This window comes from Vulpes lagopus, chromosome 3 (assembly GCF_018345385.1).
Source record: "Vulpes lagopus strain Blue_001 chromosome 3, ASM1834538v1, whole genome shotgun sequence".
In the NCBI taxonomy this organism is placed as follows: Eukaryota; Metazoa; Chordata; class Mammalia; order Carnivora; family Canidae; genus Vulpes; species Vulpes lagopus.
The window spans coordinates 25,853,743-25,878,740 of NC_054826.1; the positions used below are offsets into that span (position 1 = coordinate 25,853,743).

General features: G+C 36.7%; 1 long non-coding RNA gene across 1 annotated transcript in view; it reads right to left on the minus strand.

Annotated features, from left to right (window-relative positions):
- Positions 1 to 597: 597 nt before the first annotated feature.
- The window catches only part of LOC121486734, a 55,480-nt gene continuing 31,079 nt past the window's right edge, over positions 598 to 24,998 (minus strand). The window contains exons 4-5 of the long non-coding RNA XR_005986724.1: positions 1,535 to 1,644; positions 598 to 1,437 (exon numbers count right to left, since the gene is read on the minus strand). This is a non-coding gene — a long non-coding RNA (uncharacterized LOC121486734). The remainder of the gene's footprint in view (positions 1,438 to 1,534; positions 1,645 to 24,998) is intronic.

Consider the following 24,998-nt stretch of genomic DNA (forward strand, 5'->3'; position numbering starts at 1 on the left):
TCTCCTGCATGGGTAAGCCTCTTGCCCCTGACCAAAATCACTATAAGATAACAAGTTAAACTAGAATAGAGCCTGGTAATATATAGAAGTGAGAGGAAAAGGGATAGAATGATAGAATGCAGTCTGTTATAATCATAAACATGCAGCCTGTAATACTTTTAAATTTTAATGTAAGTCAATGGAGCTCACCATCAACTGCATAATATGAATACCTGAATAAGAATATTACAAAAAGAAAGATACAAGTTTTCCACTTAGTGCTTCTTTAGGGTACAAGTGTGAGCAAAGTATCTGTCATATATATATATATATATATATATATATATATATATATATATATATTTGGGGTAATTTATCAACAGGAAATGGAATGGGAAGGCTGAAGAAAGAAGTACAAATATAGACAACAAAGCCCTTAAAGAATTGACTGAGTGCAATGGTTAATCTTCTTTTTTTTTTTTTAAGATTTGATTTATTTATTCATGAGAGACCCAGAGAGAGAGAGAGAGAGAGAGAGGCAGAGACACAGGCCGAGGCAGAAGCAGGCTCCATGCAGGGAGCCTGACATGGAACTCGATCCCGGGTCTCCAGAATCACACCCTGGGCCTAAGGCGGCGCTAAACCACTGAGCCATCCGGGCTACCCTGCAATGGTTAATTTTATTTGTCGATTTGACTGGTCCATGCTGTACCACACATTTGATTAAACATTATTCTAAGTGTGGTATAATTATAAAGTGTATTAAATACTTAATTATATATATCCTATTGGTTCTGTCTCTTTGGAGAACCCTGACTAATACACTAAAGGAACAGGAAGGACTACATTGTACCCCATTATTCCCTCTCTCTTCAGAAAAGTTTAGTTGTGCACCTGAATAGTATGAGCTGGAACACAATGTACCATGTCAGACAAGGGACACTTTCCCAGAAATGAAGTAGGGGAAAAACCCAAAGCCAGAAGTTTGCTCTGAATATATACATATCCAGTTTCTACAACACTGTGGTAGAAACAACATCGGTGCTTAGTATTATAACATTTCTAGATCACTCACTGCTTTCTGTTTAACCCCAGCCATCAACAGCTTCCAGCAAAACTTCCTGTTGTTTCATTTGTCAGATGCAGTCTGATAAGAGCAAGGTGAGGAGTCAGGGTGGGCCACACTCTGCTTCTCATTTCTCATAAATAGGAATCCATCTGCGTACAGCATGCAGTGGTATATAAAACAAACCACAATGAAGGAGTTGTGGCAATCTTTTAACCTTCTGTATTTTGCAGAGTTTTTTCACCATATTTTGGAGTCAAGACAATAAATATTCGTTTCTTCTTTGTCTGCTCCTCTGTTCCAACTAGCCTGTAGGTCCTGGACCTTTAAGGTAACATGGGCCTGTATGTAAGAGGTAGCACACCTGGGTTCTTGATCAGATGTAACAACATCTGTAATTGTAGAAATAGAACATTAAATAAAAGGAAGTTCATAAACAATAGGACCCTGGAAGGCAGCCAGGCCCTCAGTCTTGAAAAAAGTGCTTACCACAGCTTAATACTAATAGCTGGACACAGGTGGAGGACAAAGCTACCCAGCCATTCTGAAAGTTCAACTTGAGGGATGTATTCAGATTTTTCGGAAATTTCTGTGTCTTCCTGGGGAAAAAAAAACACACATATTCTTTTCAAAAAGTGTAATAGACTACAGCTTAACAAATGAGTTCCAGCTGTTTAAAATTAGATTACTAAAATAATTCCATATAAGAATATTCCCTAGGAATATATCATTTTCATTAAGTTGGGATCTGGATGACTCATTTATTTAAGGTGCTAGTCTCCAAATTGAAGCCTAAGATAGTTAATAAGTATTAATAAGCATGCTGTTTGTAACAATCCTGTCTCCATTACTTAAATTGCCCATACTAAAAAAAAAAAAAAAAAATGCCATTTTTAAAAACAAAGTGCTTGAATCACCACCCAGAAGACGCTAAAACTGTTTGACCCAGGGGAAAGCAACAGAGTATAAACTTGAAGAATTCTGCACTGGGATGCAGAAAACATGAGTGATGATCTCTGTTTTACCACTTGTCAGTCACATGAATTTGGGCAACTTTCTTTACCTTAGTTGTCCAACTATGATATGGAGATAATGTTTATAATGATAAACTTGCTTGAGGTCCACTGTAGCTGAATAATTCCATGATTTTTCTGCTATAAATTGTGTTTTTAATACATGTCTAAAAATTGTATTTTTTAAGGTTTTTATTTATTTATTCATGAGAGACACACACAGAGAGAGAGAGGCAGAGACACAGGCAGAGGGAGAAGCAGGCTCCATGCAGGGAGCCCGACGTGGGACTCGATTCCAGGTCTCCAGGATCACGCCCTGGGCTGAAGGCGGCACTAAACCGCTAAGCCACCAGGGCTGTCCTAAAAATTGTATTTTTAATATATGCCTAAAAATCAAACATAGGCACGTGTAACTTGGCCCCTTAAATTGGTGGGAGTTTCCTCAATGATGTGCCTTATATTTCTTCCTAGGCCTTCTTAATCTTCCTTAATGTGAAAAAGTGACAAGGTCTTTTTTGGTTTTTCTTTTCCTGGTCTTAGAGTGTGTTCTTATGGGGATGTTGCCCCTTTAATTACTAAAACCACCACTCTTGTTTCTTTCACCTATCAGTTCATATTATGATAATTCATATGAATTTAGAAGATTATTGAAACATTGAATATTCTGTAAGTTCTACTTATTTGTCAGATAGTTTACAAAATGATGCAAATGTTACATATTAAATACTAGTAGTTAGACATTCAGTACATAAAAACATCATAATATATTTACAATGCATATAGCCCCTCCTGAGCAGAGTGACTAAAAGCAATTTCTTCTTTAAAAATAAAATGCCATTGTCAAATAACGTAGGACCCTACAACCTAAAGACTCTAGACTCTAGAACAACTCCATATATTAGTCCTTTGTGCGAGTTTTTTTGTCCCTGTTTATCCTAGAAAGCAAACAAACAAAAAACCCTCCATCATCTAAGACCATGCTTTTGAAACAGCAACAAGTAAATGCACATAGATACATGTTGACAAATAAAGGGTGATTCAAGCCAAATAATAAGCCTGATGCATTTTCCTGGAATATCTTTTGAAGATCAAAATGAAAGTTTGTCTGATTTTCTAAAATAATAGGATACAAAACAATTCTCAAATTTCCTATATGCTTCTTGAGAAGATACTCCCCAAACCAGCTCCCCTACACTCTGAAGATATTTATTCTTACTCCTCTCCCATTTAGGAACACTTCAATGGAAGCATTTGAGGTAATTAGACCTAAGGAAATCTAAAAGTATCTCTTCTTTGAAATACAAAATGAACAATGTAGCAAAAAATACACATACCATTTTCTACAACAATATAGATAACTTGCATTCTAAGTTGGTATCTAAGTATATATTCTGAAATCCTTGGAAGTCTTTTTAGCATCAACAGTGTCACTGCCTGCAAGTAGAAATAGTTTTCGGAGGGAAGGGAGTAAGAAAAATATAATAAGGAATTTACCCCCTGCCCCATCCTCACTCTCTGTCTTCTCATACAAGAACTAGCTTTCTCTAAAAACTATTTTGTTCACAGAATGTCGTAGAAGGTCTGGTTTCCCTTTCACTCATCTCTTCCATATCAGTAAAGCTTAGGTCACAGACTTAACATGTCCTGTTCTTTGTTTGGAAAACAGTTCTGGAACACTAGGTATAGAGAGCAGAGAGGATTCCAGAGACCAGAGCCAGCTTCACTCTGAGTCAGAGACTACGGAAAAGACTGTGGGAATAAGAGCTGGCCTCCAGGGACTTCCTGATCTGACTGCTCTTCGAAGTCACTCCTTTATCCCCGCAAGAAGGAGGGGGCTGAACCCTGTTCCCACCAGAGAATATCAACCGCAAACCTCTTGGACAAGGACATGCACATACTCCACCCTGACAAAGACAAAGGACAGTTTTCAAAGGGACAGATATAGCAAGTCACCAACAAATCAATCTACATGTTGTTTTTTACAGGGACAATAGCTTATGTTTTTTTTAATTAAAAAACTATCACATGCTTATTATACAAAATTCAGACAGCATATAAAAGCACAAGGAACAAAGTATAAGAAAATCATGTGAAATAGATATATGATTCTCTGATAATCTACTATGTGCCTGGCATTTTATAAAATGTATTAGTACTAACAAAGACACAGAGGCTGCTCTCAAGGAATTTATAACCTTATGGAAACTTTGCACTTGAGGCAGTCTCAAATAGGATGGCAAAAGAGATCACTGGATGTACATATTTAAGCACTCAAGGTGATTGTTGGCTCCACAGAGTGTTGGCTGAATGCCAATGAAGAGGGGGCACTCTGGGCAGTTTCTCTTATTCCTCTCCAGGAGGACAAAGACTTATAGAAGGCCATGCTGAGAACAGAGGGCACACCAGGGCCTGCCGTATCTTTTTTTTTTTAATGACACTGAAGAAGCACTGACTCTGAGTTCAAAAAATAGCTCTGCCACACATAGTAATGTGGCCAACCCCTCTGAAAATGTCTTAGCTCATTTTTTAAAACAAGCTTAGTAATGTCCACCTCAACGCTGTGGTAGTATGTTAAGCCATTTATCTTCATAACAGCTCTATGAAGTAGCTACTTGATTGACACCATTCTGTGTAGGAAACCGAGACACAGAAAATCTGTGTAACTGGCCCAAGATCACCTACATAGTAAGTGGTAGAGCCTGGATTTGAACGCAGGCAGCCAAGCTCCTGAGTACATGCTCTAGGCTCTGGAGTGGTTAGTCACTACTACCTTTTTCATCTCCCCTGAATTAAATGAAAGCCTAATAGCTGCCATTTAAATAATAATCTGGTGAAGAAGGAGGGAGTGATTTTTAGAGCCTGGGGAACTGACACCAAAGGCTATGCTTTATAAAGTCTTAGATTAGAAAAGCATTATAGCAAGTAGTAGAAGACAGAGGGGGGTATGTGTGTATATAAATGATCTCATGTAATCCTCACAATAATCTGTCAGTTATGATTTATTCTCATCATTCTCATCATCTCTTGCAGCTGGGGCTCTGAGGCTTTAAGCAACTTTCTGAAATCACAAAGCTAATTTACAGTAATGCTGAAATTAGGATTGAGATCCGTCTGACCAGACACTCAACTCTTTAAATGAAACTTATTGAGTCAAAATGGTATGTAGATACTATGAAAAAGGAAAAATAGAGAAAATAAATGAAAAAATCATAGATTATCTCCCCTACAGTGTGAAATAGTGGCTAAGAGAGACACCAGGATGCCCGGGTGCTGATCCTAAATCAGTCACTACTGAATGAACTCCACTGCAATAAGCAAATCACTCAGTGTCTGGAGACATTGATCAGGTGAGCAGGGTGTAATAGGTTACTAGTTTGTAATCTCTTGATGATCATAAACCACTTTCATGCATTCAGTGAGCTCTCCCTCCTGAAAAATGCATATAGAAACATAAGACAGAAAGCTTTGCATAAAATTCAGCTATGAAATTGTATTATGTTTAAGTGTCAAACTGAAATGTAATATCCATGAGGGCAAGGGACTGGTCCTTTTCATGTCTATATCCCCAGTTACTATAACAGTACTTGGCATGCCATAGGCTCCCTCAAACTATCAATTGAATGTATAAATAGATGAGGATTCCTAGTCTCCTTGAAATCAACCCATATTAACCCCAGACTAAGAACCTTGGATTGAATTATTTTCAAGGCCTTTATTTTGGTTCTGAAAGATCTAAAGTTGAATCACATGAAATTCTCAATACTCTGTTGCTTCTGACCAATGAAAGTGGCAATTTCATGTCCTTCAACCTAACATATTAATTTACAATTTTATTCACTCACCTAGTGACTATCTGTATGTTTTTGATATCTAGTGCTGTTTTAGTTCTAATCCTGTTGATCTGTGACAGCTGTTAGTCACCTTGCATTTACCACACAATGAAACCCAGGCAAGCAGATAAATATGTTACATTTCCTGCTTCTTGTGAACTGACTGTGAATGCCCATCTCTCTTTTAGGTACAATTCTTTTATACCTTAACTTTTAGTTTCTCCTTATATTACATTATTTGAAATTTATCAATACTTCTATAAATGCTTCCTTTAAGAGGCAGCAGCTAAACAGATTAAGACTGGACTTATAAGTCAGACTTCTGGAATAATTGTTAAAACAGAAGAAGTGTGTTCAACCAGAAGCAAAGCTTTTAAAAATGCTTGCCAAGTATAAACCTTGGGTTAATTAGAGTGTAAAATAGCTATTTCATTGTGCAGCTTCTGTGTTTGATCATAAAACATCCCAGCTAGCATTTATTCAGCATTATAGGTATCCTTTAACATCTAGTGTCCACTATTCAAGCTTTGTGCATTATAAATTTGAAAAGCCTCTGGAAATACTCTACTTTTGAAAACTCTTAGTACTAAAATGTTTTAAATGCCTGAAACAAGTAGAATACACTTTTATGAGTTAACTTGATGCAGCTTAACTATTGTGGCAATATTTCTGAAATATGCTATGCATATGTTGCCTAACTCAGTCTTAACTATGACATACAGTGGCAATGATAATTTATTTGTATTTGTGAGGAAAGTAAAATGACAGTATATGGAAGTTCTGTTGTGTGGTAAGGCCACTCCTTCCTCTTCTTAACCATAAAGATTTAATGAGTGGTATTTCAATGAGATTTCTACCAGCCTTCAGCTAAGCTGCCTCTTTTTCTTCTCTAAAAGAATGTTTCCATTAAGATGGGTTGAGGTCAGTTCAGGTAGAATTAAGATTAAAAAATAAACTAGAAAAACTTCCTGTGGAAAGGGTAAAAACTAAGAGAAGTCCAGTGCATAGCAATGTCAGCCAAATAAAGGGAACAGAAATAATGATATAGATATAGTTATAGTTATTATAACATTCAGTGTGTATTTCCCTAAACCATTCCCTAAACCATTCCTGCTGTCTGCTATATTTGTTATGAAGTCCAAAATGGGGAAAAATTAGTAGAAGATTTTTTTTGTCTTACTTTACTAGTTGCATTTTTAAAATATTTGGCTTGCTCATTGCTAGTTGGAGTTGTCCAAAAAATGATAGAATTGGATGAAAGAAATGAACATCTGAATCCTAAAGCAACTCAAATTCCTGAATGGGGTGTGTGTGTGTGTGTGTGTGTGTGTGTGTGTGTGTAAGAGAGGGGGCATAAAACAAAATCAAAAAGGTAGGCAAAAAAATTAAAATTAAATACATTGATTCCTCAGTTGAACTAATAATACTGAAATTACCACTTTTAAAAAGGTACTTAATAAAAAGGAAAAGGAAACCAAAGAGATTGACTCTTCCAACCCAGAATTACCAAACTTTGCAGTCCTTTAATTCTCTATAGATGCTCCCCTCTTATTCAGTCATGGGAAAGCAAACCTGAATATATTTTCTAGAAAGTGGATTTTTATAAACAGCCCATATAACTCTTCACATGAACTCTTATTGAAAATAATATTATAACCATATAGACTCAAGCATCCATACTCAGGGAACTTTTAGAGAGAATGAGATGATTGGGGGTGGGGGGAGAATGAGAATCAGATCTACTTGTGAAGTATACTTGTAAGAAAAACAATAGGGAGAAACTTGAAACTCTTGATGATGATAAAAGTTTGAGAATTCTTTATTAATTTTAGTTATTCTATCTTTACTCAGATGAAGTAGGTATCTATATCCAGCAAAAGTAAATCCAAGTATTCTATTCAGAATTTAATGCTATATTTCCCCAATGAAATATCTTTCATAGTAAATAAGAGGGTTCAGATTGTCAAATTATTTACTACTTTTACAGGTTTTGTGTTACCAAGTATCTAGTAAACAAGTGGCCCAGAATTCCTTCTAACCTGTACTACTTCTCTCTGATCTCCTTTGAAAATTCCGGAGAAACATAATGAAATCAATTATTTTCTCTTTGAGCATATTAACTTTGAAAAAATAAAGAGAAGAGGGAAGAGAAAAATGGTAGATAGATTTTTTTTCTCCTCTTGGAGAAAGCCACAAGTACCATGAAGTTCTGCTTTTCTGAAGTTTTGTGTGAGAAGGGAGAAAGGGAGAGAGTTTGCAAAAATCCAACAATTGCAGAATCAGAAGCCAGAGCCAGAACACAATCTGGGACAGTAATGTCCCTCCTCATTATCTTATCTCCAATGCGAAAGGAAGCAGAAGCAAAGGCCAGGGTCCTTTCCTAATCAGTAGCCAGAAAACCACTTATAAAGGAAAAAAAGACACAATTACCCTGAAGGAAGATTTTTTTTTTTAAAGATACTGCATTGAGAGAAAGGTTACTGATCAGTATTCTTTACTTACAGTTTACATTTAAAAATAAAAGTAGCAAAAGTATCAAAGAAAGGAAAAGGAAAGGATACTAAAACCTAAGAAACAATCACATGGGCAAAAAAATATATTTATTCCTCAATTGAACTAATAAAAAGTGAAATTGCAAGGAGATACTAAATAAAAGGTAAAAGAAAACACAGAAATACAAAGATAAAAACAAAAAAGCACTATTGAATCTTTTTCTCACAGTCAGATGAGAAAAAAAAACTATAAAGAGGAAAACTATAAAGTATCACAACAATGAAACAGCAACATAATCCTCAACTTGAAACTGCAAAACTCCATCAGAGAGAGCATGTCAGATAATACGAGAATGAGGTCTTCACTGGTTGACTGCAGTTGCTCCAGGTTCACCTTTCCTTAGGGACTTACAGGAAAAATTTACTTCTTTCCCTCAGATCCATGATAATCAAGGTAAGCAAAGTATTTGCCAAAATAGTGAGCAGAAGAGCCACTAACAGAAGTTTTCTGATTTAGAGCGCCTTAGAATCACCTGGGGACCTGGTTGAGAATTCTGATTCCCATAATCCTTCACTAGGAATGCGATTTCATTATCTGAGAATGAGGCCCAAGGATCCACATTTTTATTTAGCATGTAGAGTGACTCTAAAGCACCTTGAGAAGCACTGCATTGAAATTGCGGTATCAGATAAAGGGCTAGTTTCCAAGATCTATAAAGAACTTATTAAACTCAACAGCAAAGAAGCAAACAATCCAATCGTGAAATGGGCAAAAGACATGAACAAAAATCTCACAGAGGAAGACATAGACATGGCCAACATGCACATGAGGAAATGCTCTGCATCACTTGCCATCAGGGAAATACAAATCAAAACCACAATGAGATACCACCTCACACCAATGAGAATGGGGAAAATTAACAAAGCAGGAAGCCACAAATGTTGGAGAGGATGGAGAAAGGGGAACCCTCCTGCACTGCAGAGGGGAATGTGAACTGGTGCAGCCACTCTGGAAAACTGTGTGGAGGTTCCTCAAAGAGTTAAAAATAGATCTGCCCTAGGCCCAGCAATTGCACTGCTGGGGATTTACCCCAAAGATACAGATGCAGTGAAACGCCGGGACACCTGCACCCCGATGTTTCTAGCAGCAATGTCCACAATAGCCAAACTGTGGAAGGAGCCTCGGTGTCCATCGAAAGATGAATGGATAAAGAAGATGTGGTTTATGTATACAATGGAATATTACTCAGCCATTAGAAACGACAAATACCCACCATTTGCTTCAACGTGGATGGAACTGGAGGGTATTATGCTGAGTGAAATAAGTCAATCGGAGAAGGACAAACATTATATGGTCTCATTCATTTGGGGAATATAAAAATAGTGAAAGGGAATAAAGGGGAAAGAAGAAAAAAAATGAGTGGGAAATATCAGAAAGGGAGACAGAACATGAGAGACTCCTAACTCTGGGAAACGAACTAGGGGTGGTGGAAGGGGAGGTGGGCAGGGGGTTGGGGGTGACTGGGTGAGGAGCACTGGGGTGGACACTTGACGGGATGAGCACTGGGTGTTATTCTATATGTTGGCAAATTGAACACCAATAAAGCAATAAAGCTAGGCATGCCTATGTGTCCAGTCAAAAAAAAAAAAGAATTCCTCTGCTCATTTGCTGTCTATGTAGGTTGCCTTGGTGAATGTGAAACATCTTGGTTACCCCCCTCCTCTAAAAAAGGGACAAGCACAAGTTTTGTTGCTTGTGTTTGGGAAAAGTATAAAATTCAAGGTGTTTCCAGCAACCTTTGCAACTATCAGCAAGCTCTTTCCTTGTTAAAGCCAGAAATTTTGCTAAATTCATCAGACTCTTGTCTTCAAAGATCCAAAGAAATACTATATTTGAAAACCATTTTCAGGTTATTTCTTAAGATCCTAAAAAAAAGCAATCTATGTAAATATACATTTTTGGTAAGTACATGTTTTAGAAGGGAAGTATATGCTACTTGCCCAAATCACCAGATTGGATTTTAAATACATTTATTGACTTAATTTGAATGGAAATTTTTAGAAATAGGATTTTAAAAGTTATCTACAAAAATTAAGATCATACAGATACACAAAAAAATTGGAAATCCTATATGTCATTTCTGAGAGCTCTCATCTTTCTAAATTTTCTTACTGTTCTATAACCTCAGAGTTGGCTAGTAAAACTCCCCTGAAGTACAATGGGGTGCTTACAGGCACTTATATTTGTGAGAATCTTGGTACATTACTGACTGCAAATCAAACCTCCTAGAAAACTGTCTTGCTTTACTGCTTGGAATAGATTGTCCCTTTCAAAATGGGTTTCATGAGTTACTTTGCTCCTCCAACAGAGTTGAGATGTATTAATTCCTCAGGCAAATCTACATTTTTAATGATCAAAAGTGATTTTATTATAATCACTCTTCCCATGTATGTTTAATTGTGAATCGTTTTTTTTATTTTACTATTCTATGATCCATTGAGTACTCAAAGATAGATATTTTCTATAAAATAAAATGTAAAGTATTATTAGACTAATAAAGTCTATTTTTTATGGCCACAATAGCCTACCCAAGATTTAAATCTTGGTCTAATATAAGATGTGTTACATTTTTTTATGTTGTTGTTGGAGCCTGAGTCACATTAATCACTTTTGTGGGAAACTGAAGCTTATATTTATAGTTCTTTATGCTATGTAAAATCTCTCTTCTCTCTCTCTCTTTTTTTTTTTTCCAATTCATAGTAACTATAGCAACTGTTTGGCCTGGATATTCTGAGAGTCCTAAATTAAATTCTTCTGTTGTCAGACTCTATTTCATAATGCCAAGCCACCAATGACCAATTATTCTTTGGAAAATATAATTACAAAGTCAATATATGCTTTAAAAATGACTGATTTAATTTGAACATCTCAGAGGGACCATCTGCCCCACCTACCCCTCTCTCACTCTTGGGATTTGTTAGGATGCTGACTTGTTGAGGATGGCATTGATGTTAGCTCTCAAGGCCTTGGGATGCTTTTACTCTGTAAATTATATCATCTGTTTCCTGCTTCAGCAAGAAAGAGGAGATTTCCTGCTGAATAGACTATACCTTTGTTTTAAAGCTTTCTTATCTCTTGGGCATGTGTCTGCTGCTGTTCTCCCAGTAATTTTTCTGTGACCTGGTCTTGACCTCTGGTTTTCACCTATTCTCTTGTTCTCTTAAAAATATATATATTTATTTATTTATTCATGAGAGACACAGAGAGAGGCAGTGACATAGGCATAGAGAGAAGAAGGCTCCCTGCAGGGAGCCCGATGAGGGACTCATCCCAAGGATCCTGGGACGATAACCTGAGCCAAGGCAGACGCTCAACCACTGAGCCATCCAGGCACCCCTCTCTTGTTCCTCTTATTCAGCTAGTCTCCTGTTTTTGATCATCAGTTGTGTTTGACCCCATTATTCTGGTTCTACTAATCCAAGTTTATAGCATCCCTACCTGTGACTCAGCCCCATCACTTGCTTTCAAATTTGTCTCCACCCTAACCCCCACCCATTCCTTTCTTTATAGGCCCTACTCTAACTTGGGTTTCTCTCCCCTGCCACTTTCCCAATATTCTCCTGATAAGTTGGTTCCCTGACCATTAAAAGTACTAGTAACAGAAGCAGAGATCCACTATAATATAAGTCTTCTAAGACAAATATATGTAAACCTGGCAGGAATGTTGACAGCAAACTTTGAGAAAAATCAGAGTTCAGCTTTAAAAACCAGGACACCTGGTTGGCTAAGCAGTTGAGCGTCTGTCTTTGGCCCAGGGAGTGATCCTGGAGTCCTGGGATCGAGTCCCACATTGGGCTTCCTGCATGGAGCCTGCTTCTCCCTCTGCCTTTGTCTCTCCCTCTCTCTCTCTGTGTCACTCATGGAAAAATAAATAAAATCTTTAAAAAATAAAATAAATAAAATAAAAACCAGGACTACACGCATGAACAAATTGAGGGGTTTGTTTTTTGTTTTTTGTTTTGTTTGTTTTTTACCAGTTTAATTGTTTGATTTATTCTTTAGGAAAAAGAAATATCAAGTTAGTAAAAGGATGGTAAAATTAATTAGTTAGCTGACTTACGGGTTTGTTTTAAATCAATTTCTTGATTTAAAGAAATTCATATTTCTAGCACAGGGCTTGAGATTGAAATTTTTGATTTGAAATAGTCAAATTTGTTTGTACATATGTTTCTGTCTCAAAAATACATATAGCATAACTGAGAGTCTGATATAAAAGGTTTTTTTAAACTATTAAGTGTTAGATAAAATTATCAGCCAGCAGTAATCCAGGTATTTTCCAACTTTTCTAATTATAAATACATTCCTATGTTCAGTTATACTTATTTTATTGCTGTTTCATTTCCTTTTTTTTTTTTTTTTATTTATTTATGATAATCACAGAGAGAGAGAGAGAGAGGCAGAGACATAGGCAGAGGGAGAAGCAGGCTCCATGCACCGGGAGCCCGATGTGGGATTCGATCCCGGGTCTCCAGGATCGCGCCCTGGGCCAAAGGCAGGCGCCGAACCGCTGCGCCACCCAGGGATCCCATGCTGTTTCATTTCCTAACAATATCTAGCGTAACCTGCATTTCATGCAAAAAAAAAAAGACTACTGCCACCTCCCATTACTTTGCATACTCCCATAGTTTTCTACCAGCTGTCTGCTGAAACAAAAAGTGACTATAGAGGAGAAGATGCCATTTCCAATGAAATAAACCACTCATAACAATAAGGAAGCAAATTGCACTGAGAATAAATGAAAAAAAAATCAATCACCTTGCCTTTCTAATAGTCTGCTGAATACACTGGTTTCCTTTGAAATATGTGTTTTTGGATTGGGCTTTCTCTGGAGGGCTAGAAATATTGTTTGAGGAATTACTAATATATAGGTGGGGATTGAAGTCATGAGGTTTGAGGTGTTTCTAAGAGGCACTCTATAAGACATTTAAAAAATCCATATTGAATGAGTGAGAGAGAAATTTGGAATAAGCAGAGCCTTTCACGATCTCTCTAAAGTCAAGGCCAACACTTGAAGTCAAAAGGTCTGTCTTGGGATCCCTGGGTGGCGCAGCGGTTTGGCGCCTGCCTTTGGCCCAGGGCGCGATCCTGGAGACCCGGGATCGAATCCCACATCGGGCTCCCGGTGCATGGAGCCTGCTTCTCCCTCTGCCTGTGTCTCTGCCTCTCTCTCTCTCTGTGACTATCATAAATAAATAAATAAATAAAAATTTAAAAAAAAAAAAAAAAAGGTCTGTCTCTAGCACACACATGCACACACATACACACACACACACGTGAATTATCAACCATTTGAATTACTTACACACATAAAAAAATGGCAGATTTATGCAAGACTATTAAGGAAAAAGGAAAAGTCAAGCCATCATAAACATGGGTGGAGTTAGGAGTAAGAATTTATTAAAATCCCTGTGGTAATTGTGATTGAAATTTTTGGACAACATAAAGAACCAAAAATAAATATTCTTGAATTTTATGGATCTTTTTATATGCTCTGTGGATACCACCCTCCCCCCTGCACACACAACACTGTACAACTGTGTTCTTAGCTATACATAGATGTTTAAAGGCCTTAGCCCTTAGTAAAATTATAATATGGTTAAAACATACCCTGGAACTTTAGAAATATAGAATTGAAACTACTTAGAAGTCATTTAGTCTAAAATATTAATTTTACAGATGAGCAAACAATATGAAACAATATCTCAAATCCCACACTGACCATTCCTTCCTCAAATCCTGTGACATTTTCTTGTTGATGACAATAAGCAACTTGTCTTTTGGGATTTTCCTCAGGGTAAAGGCTACATCTGCATGTGATTTGTATATGTTCCTCTAAGCTGAAGTACTAGCTAATTTTAAAGTCCTGATTTGGTTTTCATAATGGCAAATGACAAAGGTTCTAATTTTCCTCATGAATTTACTGGCATTAATTATACTAGGTATTGGACTAGGTACTTGATTTCTATCATCTCATTTCGTCCTTAGAACAATCTTATATATTGGGTATTCTTTTATAAGAAGAAAATGAAGTTGAGAAAATAGATATTATGGCCCTGCTAATATACTCAGTACATAATAAAAATCAAGATTTAAACCCAGGTCCATCTGATTACAAGCTTTTTCTGTGGTTCTTCCATCCCTGGATTCTATTACCAGGGTCCAGGAATAATAGAGGGGGAAGCAGAGAAACAAAGTAAGTCAGAGTCAATACACAGAGTGCTCAAGGAGGAAACACCATAGGAGCCAATCTGGCACTGCTGCTGGTGAGTTTTCACCGTTAGGAGAATGATAGGTAATGTTGTGCCAGCACTAATGAACACATGCTTGATAGGAAGAATGGAAAAACACTACGATAAACTTTCATGATGTAATCACCAGGTTCAGTTTTACCAAAGAGTTCGGGGGCCTACTTCATCAACGTGATAGATAGAACAAAATATCCTGCCACATAGTCCCTCTAGTGATCCTGAAAAATAATAAATATTAATTTGGGATATTGCCTTATTGAAATGATATATCCTAATTTAAGTATTAAATCCAGCATGGATTTTTGTAACAAATTTCAAACCCCATAAGATTAGGAAATGTTGTCTACAAGTTGTTGGGGACAGCTGGAAAGAAATGACATTTTGGGCTTGAGCAACTTCTTTGATACTCCCTTACTTCCAGGAGTCTTGAGAATGGATTCTACCTTAATAAATACCAGTTGTCAACTTTACACAGAATCTGGAAAGTAATTAAGAATAGCCAGGATCAGATCCAATGAGTTATTTTAGTTTTGGTAGGAGTTATGAATTTCAGTTTGCCAACATTCAAAAATATACCTTGGAATATGACCAAGAAAAGGAATGATGTTTGCCCCTTAGCCTTTCCACTGAACTCAAGAATCCAAATCTCTGTGAGAACATCACACCAGCTGACATGCTAAATTCTGTCACTCCCTGGCTTAGAACCCTTCAATAGTTGCCCATGGCATTTAGAATAAAATTCAGAACTCTTAAACACAAATGTTATGCCTCTTCCTTATTGCCTCCTCTCCTTTATTTTTAGTCACTGCATTCATTCTACTGTCCAGTCATAGTCAGTTTCTTTCTAAATTCTGTCTCTTCTCCAAGCCTTAGCTCCTGCTATTCCCTCTTGCTAGAACAGTCCCTGCTTAAATGTTCCCCTTCCCCCATATTCTCTCTATTACACATACAGCCACCACTGGCTGGCTATGTACCACTTCATCTCAGTTCTCACTGTGACATCACTTTCTTAAGAGCTCCTCACTTAAAAAAAAAAAAAAAAAAAAGAAAGGAAGAAAGAAAAAAAGAAAGAAAGAAAGAAAGAAAGAAAGAAAGAAAGAAAGAAAGAAAAAAAGAGCTCCTCACTAATTCTCCAAATCTGGGTTAAATGCCACCCATAAAGCCCCCATTTACCTCTGTATTTATAATATTTTATTATAATTTCTTATGATATGTTTTCTTTTGCCAACTGGGCTGTAAATTCTATGAAGATCCATTACCAAAAATCAGATATTTGTTGGGTGTCCATTCTACGCTAGACATTGGGATACTGTGGCAAACTAGATGTGTAAGCTTGTATGTCTGCCTTGCCCAACATTGCATCCTAACAAAGGAACATGCTTTTTCTCTCAGGAAAGATGTATTTACAACACAAATTGCTCATGAAATATCATGAATCTTTTCATTCCCTGCATATATAGGATGCAGGACAATTTCTAGGTGATGAAATCTTGCTCTTTCAAGGTGGAATCAAAGTGGCCCAGAAGGCAACTATTAGAGACTCTGCCCTGCCTCAGCTAGATTAGGCAGTGCCAATGGTGGAATACTTTTGGGGCATCTTTGGAATACTATCTCTCAAGCCCTGTGCTAGAAATATGAAAGATATTGCCCTTATCCTCTTAAAGCCAAGATATATCAAAATACTCAGAGCATGAATTCTAGTGGTATTGATGACATTTCTTTTCTGATTAATGATGAAATTATTTACCAACACTATGTCATCATGAGGTTATTTTCCTGTATGTTAACAAGAACACTGGTATGGGATATACATGCCAAACAATCAGTAAAATTACAAACGAAGCAGTCTACGAATATCAACTACAGAAGGCTGCCATTTCTACCAATAAGTTTAAATTGTGCTGAAGATTCCCAGTGTAGCCTCCATCTCTAGCCTTATAGCACCTGGACCAACATAGGCATCTCACTAATTATTCAAATACAGTGATATGTAATTCAGGTCATTAGTGAGAATGAAGTGAGGTGATAAATTAGTCCCTCAATATTCTGAACTTTGAAAGCCCTTTCTCTCCCTGGTATAATTTCTGTTGCCTTATCAATTAAGAAAATATTTTATTTGTCATAGACATATTGAAGTAAGAAAAGTTATTACCATGTAGATGATTGACTCCTTAATTTTTTGTTAAAGTAACTGCAATTCATATATGTAAGAGTATTTACCCATTGAGCACATCATACTATTTGACATTTTCCCCTCATTCTAAGGACCACTGGTAAAGTGGAAGAGGTTGGGAAAGAGGGAGAGTTACAGAGAAGGTCAAGAAAGAAAATAGTGAATGTTTTATATCAGATGCTTGAGATGAGAATGAATGAGATTACCTTAGAGATACCTTGGGGAAAGATGCCTGTTAGTCTCAAGTCCATAAGAAAGAAATATGTAATTTACTAAGAGAAGAATTTTGGACTTTTAAATATGCATGTTAAGTTTCTTTTCTTTCCTAAGTCTTTAAAAATTATTATGTAGGGGGTGCCTGGTTGGTTCAGTCCATTAAGCATCAGACTCAGTTTCAACTCAGATCCTGATCTCATGGGCTGTGAGATTGAGCCAGTGCATCCGAGGTCTACTTGGATATCCTCTCCCTTGCCCCTCCCCACACTCACTGTCTTCCTCTCTAAAATGAATAAATAAATCTTAAGAAAAACTATAATATAGAAGAAGTAGTATTGATGCTACCAGGTAGGCATAACCCTGGTTACTGACTGAATAGAACATAGGACATGACAGACTAAGTATCTGCAGGAATGAAGCCTTAAAGAAAGTGAGTCAGGTCACTCTGCAGAACCTTTGAGGATTCAGGGGTAGGGCCACTGGGCATCAGGTTAGGCAAGGCCGTTGGAGAGACACCAGGCTGAAAGCAAGGGGATTATTCAAAGTCTGTACCCTAAACAGAGGGATCTGTCAAATAAGCAATTATTAATTATAGAAAAGCCAAAAGTTGTCTGAGAAAGGAACTTAGAATAGCAATGTTTCTTATTTACATAATCACAACACTGCTAAAACATGGCTGTTTACTATAAAGCATGTGATAAAACTATTAGGAAGCTGAAGAGAATGAAGCTGATGTGCGGTGATGACAGGCAGAGCTAGGAAGGATGAAATTCTTAAGCACTACAACAGGAAGTCAATAAACCATACATAAAACTGATATGTCAGTTAGGAATATAAATATAGAAGTAGCAGGGGCAAAAAGTTAAAAGTTGTTGCTTCTAGAGCATGGAATAGTGAGTGGGGTAAGAGAAAGGATCCAGCTTTTCATTTAGAAGCTTTTATTTTTTTATAATAAATTTATTTTTTATTGGTGTTCAATTTGCCAACTTAACACCCAGTGCTCATCCCATCAAGTGCTCCCCTCAGTGCCCATCATCCATTCACCCCCACCCCCCTCCCTCCTCCCCTTCCACCACCCCTAGTTTCTTTCCCAGAGTTAGGAGTCTTTATGTTCTGTCTCCCTTTCTGAGATTTCCCACACATTTCTTATCTCTTCCCTTATATTCCCTTTCACTATTATTTATATTCCCCAAATGAATGAGAACATACAATGTTTGTCCTTCTCCGATGGACTTATTTCACTCAGCATAATACCCTCCAGTTCCACCCACCTTGAAGCAAATGGTGGGTATTTGTCATTTCTAATTGCTGAGTAATATCCATTGTATACATAAACCACATCTTCTTTATCCATTCATCTTTCGATGGACACCGAGGCTCCTTCCACAGTTTGACTATTGTGGACATTGCTGCTAGAAACATCGGGGTGCAGGTGTCCCGGGGTTTCACTGCATCTGTATCTTTGGGGTAAATCCCCAACAGTGCAATTGCTGGGTCGTAGGGCAGGTCTATTTTTAACTCTTTGAGGAACCTCCACACAGTTTTCCAGAGTGGCTGCACCAGTTCACATTCCCACCAACAGTGTAAGAGGGTTCCCTTTTCTCCGCATCCTCTCCAACATTTGTGGTTTCCTGCCTTGTTAATTTTCCCCATTCTCACTGGTGTGAGGTGGTATCTCATTGTGGTTTTGATTTGTATTTCCCTGATGGCAAGTGATGCAGAGATTTTCTCATGTGCGTGTTGGCCATGTCTATGTCTTCCTCTGTGAGATTTCTCTTCATGTCTTTTGCCCATTTCATGATTGGATTGTTTGTTTCTTTGGTGTTGAGTTTAATAAGTTCTTTATAGATCTTGGAAACTAGCCCTTTATCTGATACGTCATTTGCAAATATCTTCTCCCATTCTGTAGGTTGTCTTTTGGTTTTGTTGACTGTATCCTTTGCTGTGCAAAAGCTTCTTACCTTGATGGTCCCAATAGTTCATTAGCTTCACATGATTTCTTAAACTATGTGCATTTATTACTTGGAAAAAAACATAAAAATTTAACTAAAACAAAAAGAAATGAAATGAAAAAAAAAAAAGCAAGAAGTGCCTTGGATTGCCAAGATATTAGAGCTATTCACCTGGAAGAAACATTGATTCCACATCTTTATGTACCCAGGATGTCAGAATCCATTGGTGTGCATTTAGAAGATATGTAATCATGTCTGTGTCAGGATATAATTAAAGTCACCATGATAGTTTTACAGCTCAAGAAGATAGTACAAAAATTTAGGATACAAAGTGTTATACTTTAACTCTTCTCAACCTCCACACAATGCTAAAGGGTTCTTTACAAGTCCTGTTCCTGTCTTGTTGACTGTTCTATTTCCAGTGCCCAGCATGGTGCCTGGTTAACATGGGTTCCTGAGGAGTAGTTGAAAGTATACAGGAAAATGTACTGAGACTGCAGAAATAGTAGTTAATAAGCTACAGCTGAATTAATTGGAAGGCATAGGGAGGAAGAGAGGAAGGAAGTTACAAGAAAGACTCAAGTGGCAAAAGGCCGAATATAACTGGTAGCCAAGCCAAATTTTCTTCCTTTTAAGGAACCCAGACCAGGGTAAAGTTAAGGTCAAACCTAATAAAGGGGATTGAGAATAAAGTTAATTCAAGGTGTTATTTCTGTTAATTTAACTTGCCTGGTAAATAAACACTTTGCGTATGATGGGTTTGCAGCTTATGAACTATGAGGGCAATTCCATATCCCACATATGTCATTCTGGTTGCTCTTTTAAAATACAGAAAAGTAGTAAAGTATTTATCATTCAAATTGGATAGTTGAAAAAATGTATAAAAATCTATGTTGCATAAGACACAGCCAATCAGGGGTGCCTGCGTGGCTCAGTGGTTGAGCATCTGCCTTTGGCACAGGTCGTGATCCCAGGGTCCTGGGACCCAGTTCCCTATCAGGCTCCATGCAGGAAGCCTGCTTCTCCCTCTGCCTATGTCTCTGTTTCTCTCTGTGTGTCTCTCATGAATAGATGATTAAAATCTTAAAAAAAGAGAAAGACACAGCCAATCAAATTCAAAATATAATTTTGAAAAAGAGCAGTGGTCTTTTAAGTAAGAATACAGATTTCATGTTTAAGAACATATATTAGTTTGCTGGGGCTGCCATTACAAACCTCCACAAAAAGGGGGGGGAGGCTTAAACAACAGAAATTTATCGTTCCATATCCCAGAAGATGTATGGGACCTTACGTACCAAGACTAGTAAATCAAGTATCTTTTATATTGATGAAAGTATTAAAAACCAGGAAAAGTGTAAAATTTTGAATCAAGTGAATTAAGAAAGGAAAAGAGTCCAACAGCAGAGAATTCAGTTCGTACATACAAATAACACAAAAATCAAAGAGGAGGTCCAAAAACTAATACATTGGACAAAATTAAAAAGCTAAAGCACTGAAGATCCAGTGGGAAGAGAACAGAACAGGATGAGCAAGCAAGTCAGAGAGCCTAGGAAGAAATACTTTAGTGTCAAGCTATTGCCTGCTATTGTCCTCTATGTGCTATGGCATGAAGTATGGGCAGATTACGTAGAATTATAAGGAATTATAAGCCTTATAATTCTAAGACTAAGGGGCATAACAGTAATAACTTTTCAATTCAACTATAAGACTTTTTATTTTCATATCAGCGTAATGTTTGAAATGTTTACTATAAAGCTGTATCTGAAGTTAACTTATGCCTTGAGTGATAAAAACAAGGAAGCAAGAATCACAATTTGCATGTTCTGTGTTCCAGGAAAACTTTGTGTGGTTCCATATAGGAGGAAAGCCAGACCTAAGGCATCATGACCCTTATTCACCAACATCTCTCAAATTTCACTACACTCTGAACTACATATAATCCTGTCCCCACATGAACATCAGGTTATTACAGATTTATGATGCACCAATTAGAAGTCATATCCAAATGAAGATTGCACTTCAAAGCCATCTTCCGAAGGAGCTGTTTTATTTCACAATAGTTCAGTATAGTTGAGCAGATCCTACTTTGTTATTTATATCAAAAATAGTATTCCAGGGGTAAATCTTATTCTATGAAGTACTCAGGTATCCCAGAAGTGTCTCATGACTTTATTTTCTTTAAATTTAATTAATTCAAACTTGAATACCTTCCTGTAAGGGTTGATATGAATATCAGTATTAGTTATTATTGGAGGTTTCTTCTCATACCATTCCTTACTGCCTTCCACAATCAGATGTGAACTTAGAAATCCTACATACAATCCTATTTGTAGGCTTTCTCAAGTCTTTGGGACATCCTGATCACCATATTATTCTTATCGAAACACTCATGGTCTCTTAATATCCAATATCTCTTTGTTTTCACTGGGCAGAAGAATTTTCTAGAATCACCAATACCCATCACCCAGTCTCCATATACACACACTGTGAAACTGCCCCTTCTGATGTCAGGAAGAACCTGGTCAATAATTTATGCCACTTTTATTTATTTTTTTAAAATTTTTTATTTATTTATTTATGATAGTCACAGAGAGAGAGAGAGAGAGAGAGAGAGACAGGCAGAGGGAGAAGCAGGCTCCATGCACCGGGAGCCCGACGTGGGATTCCATCCCGGGTCTCCAGGATCGCGCCCTGGGCCAAAGGCAGGCGCTAAACCGCTGCGCCACCCAGGGATCCCTTTGTGCCACTTTTAATGAAATAGATCATAGGTCCCAACTCCCAGAAAAATCTGAACTTTTCATCCATTCACCAGTCTGGGGTTACTTTTTACTTTGAGTCCTTCTAGTTCCTTCTCCTACCTCTTTATCACCAGTACCCTTTAATATCATTAAGTAGTACATGCTTTTAAAACACAAATATACCAAAGCTAGAAAGAGTTCGTGTACAGAATACCTTGTTCAGTGAAGAAACAAAAAGTACCCTTAGAACAAAAGAACAAAAAGAACCTGTCCACTTTCTGGGAACTGGGAAGGAAAAAATATCCCTAGAAGTAAGCACAAATTCATCTCTCAAGAAATCGTCACTACAATTTCCAATGTCCATTAAGAAAGTAACATTATTACATTATAGTTATATTTCATTTCTTTTAATAAAGTAGTGATAATATTACTACACAACCACCATGGAGTGTTCCTAGGACCATATTAGGGTCCCCAAATGCAATTCTGAAACAAGAAGTTGAATAAAGTATCTGAGCAATGCTAGTGCTATCATTGAATTTAATTCTCAAGAGCTATTGTACAAAAGGGAAAATTGTTGATTCAAGAACAACATACTTTCAAGTAGTTGAAGTTGTCATGAATTACTTATTCGTGAACTACTTAAGTTGTTTCAGTCATAAATAGAATTCTTTTTCCTATACTTAGTTTTTACCTGAAATTTCATTTTCTCTGTTCAGCCTCTCAATGCTTGCACTTCTTCTACCACTACTCTTAGCCCCCAAAACTGATTATACAATCGATGAATGATTTTTACATTCCCAGGACAAGTAGCAGCATGGCCTGAAGTTGGCCGTATGGGCTATGGTATAGAAGAATTAGAGAAAAGGAAACTACAAAACATTGTTGAAAGTAATTAAAGAAGTTATTTAAAAAATGGAAACACATCCTGTGTTGATGAATTGTAAGGCTTTATATTAAGATGTTAAGACCAGTATTTCCCAGTTGATCTACAAATGCAATACCAATCCTATGAAAATTCTAACTGCTTTTTTTTTTTTGAAGGAATGAACAAAATGATCCTAAAATTAATATGGAAAGGCAAGGGATCCAGAATAGCCAAACCAATCTGAAAAATAACACAAATGGAGGAATTTTGAGAAATTTCCTGATTTCTAAACATAGTACAAAGTTACATTAATCAAGATAGTATGATAAAAACAAACAAATAGACCAGTGGAACAGAATTAAGTGTTCAGAAATAAACCTTGCCCGTATGGTCAATTAATTTTCAATAAGAATGCCAAGACCATTCACTGGGGGAGAAATAGTCTTTTCAACAAATAGTACTGAGAGAATTGGATATCCACATTTAAAAGAATGAAGTTGGACCTCACACCACATATAAAAATTAGCTCAAATGAATCATAGGCCTAAACAAAAGAGTTAAAACTATAAAACTCTTAGAATAAAACATGTAAATCTGCATGATCTAGGATTAGCAATTTCTTAGATGTAACACTAAAAACCCAACAACCAAAAGAAAAATAAATAAATTTGGGATGCTTGGGTGGCTCAGCGTCTTGGGTGGTTGAGCATCTGCCTTTGCTCAGGGCATGATCCATGTTTCTGAAATGAAGTCCCAAATCAGGCTACTCAAAAGGAGCCTGCTTCTCCCTCTGATGATGTCTCTGCCTCTCTTTCTGTCTCTCATGGATAAGTAAATAAAATCTTAAAAAAAGGAAAAGAAAAATAGATAAATTTGTCTTCATCAAAATCACAAACTTTTGTGCTTCAAAAGACTTATCAAGATAGTGAAAAGTCAACTCATCAAATGGGAGAAAATAATTGTAAATCATATACATGATATGAGACTAGTATCCAAAATATATGAAGAATTCTTACAACTCAACAGTAAAAAGACAACTCAATTTTAAAATGAGCCAAAGACTTAATAGATATTTCTCCAGAGAAAATAGACAAATGACCAATAAGCACATGATAGGGTGTTAACCATCATTAGTCATTAGGAAATCATAAATCAAAACCAAATGAGATACTACGTTATACACACTAGGATGGCTATAATCAAAAAGGTAATGATAATGATCTTTTGAGGAATTTATTGAGAACTTTAGGTGCAGATAAAAACAGATTCAGAAAATAATAAAGAATCAAAGGATCTCTGGATCATCATTAGTCTTACAAAGAATCTTTAGGACATTCCAGGACCAGGACTTTGTACCCAGACATAAAAGTGTGAACTATGCATTCTATTAGCCTGTTTGTGACTTTGATAGTTCCCAGCTCTGGGTTGTGCAGCCAGTGTAGCAGCTGCCTAGAGAAGCACTTGACAGACGGTCACTAGGAAAGGATTATGAGCCAAAATCCAAAGTACAATTTCTATCTTTAACTTCATTTTAGAAAAGGGAAGAGGGTGGAGTTGGAATGTATGGGAATAATCTTGCCTCTGTATGGACTGCACTCAGCATACTTAATTTCAATGTAAAGAAATGTACTAATATCTACTTAGAGTCCATTCTCTGATCATTTTTATGTTAAATATTTTAAAATATACAAGATCAGGAAATCATAGAAAACATTTAACATTGCTTTATCATTCTCTTATTTATTCAAAAAATGTTTGTTATAGTTATTTGGCTATTTTTGCTCTCTTCATTACAATATTTATTTCATCAAATAGATGTTCATCACTTTCCATTCTCTGAAAGGCACTAGTGTAGTTTGTGCTCTTGTGCTCTGACCTTTGAAATAATTCATAATTGAACTAGTGAATGCTGTTCCCTCATTTTCCAACCTCAAAGCTAGCAAATAAGTGCTAGAATAGTCCATGACCTATAAGAAAGAATGCTAAAAAGCGTATAATTATTAGAGGATGGTACTGTTTTCTGCAAAGCAACTAGACACTGAATGTCTTGTTTTAGAGAAAATAAATAATAAGAATAAAAAATGATCCTTTATAAATTTTCCTATAATCCATTACTAAAGTTATACTTTAACTGAATCAGAAAACAGCTCATAATTTTTCAATTTGAATACATTCCTACTATTTGCTTGATAATCTGCTTAATATAGAGATTCAGAAATTACTAAGCATCTCACAGCTTAGTGGTGAAAATAGATGTATAAATAAATACATTTAAATTCCTTTTAATCACTGTAACAATGGAACCATACACACAGTATGGAGAAGGAAGAGTTTAATTCTGTAGAAATGTCAAGGAAATCTC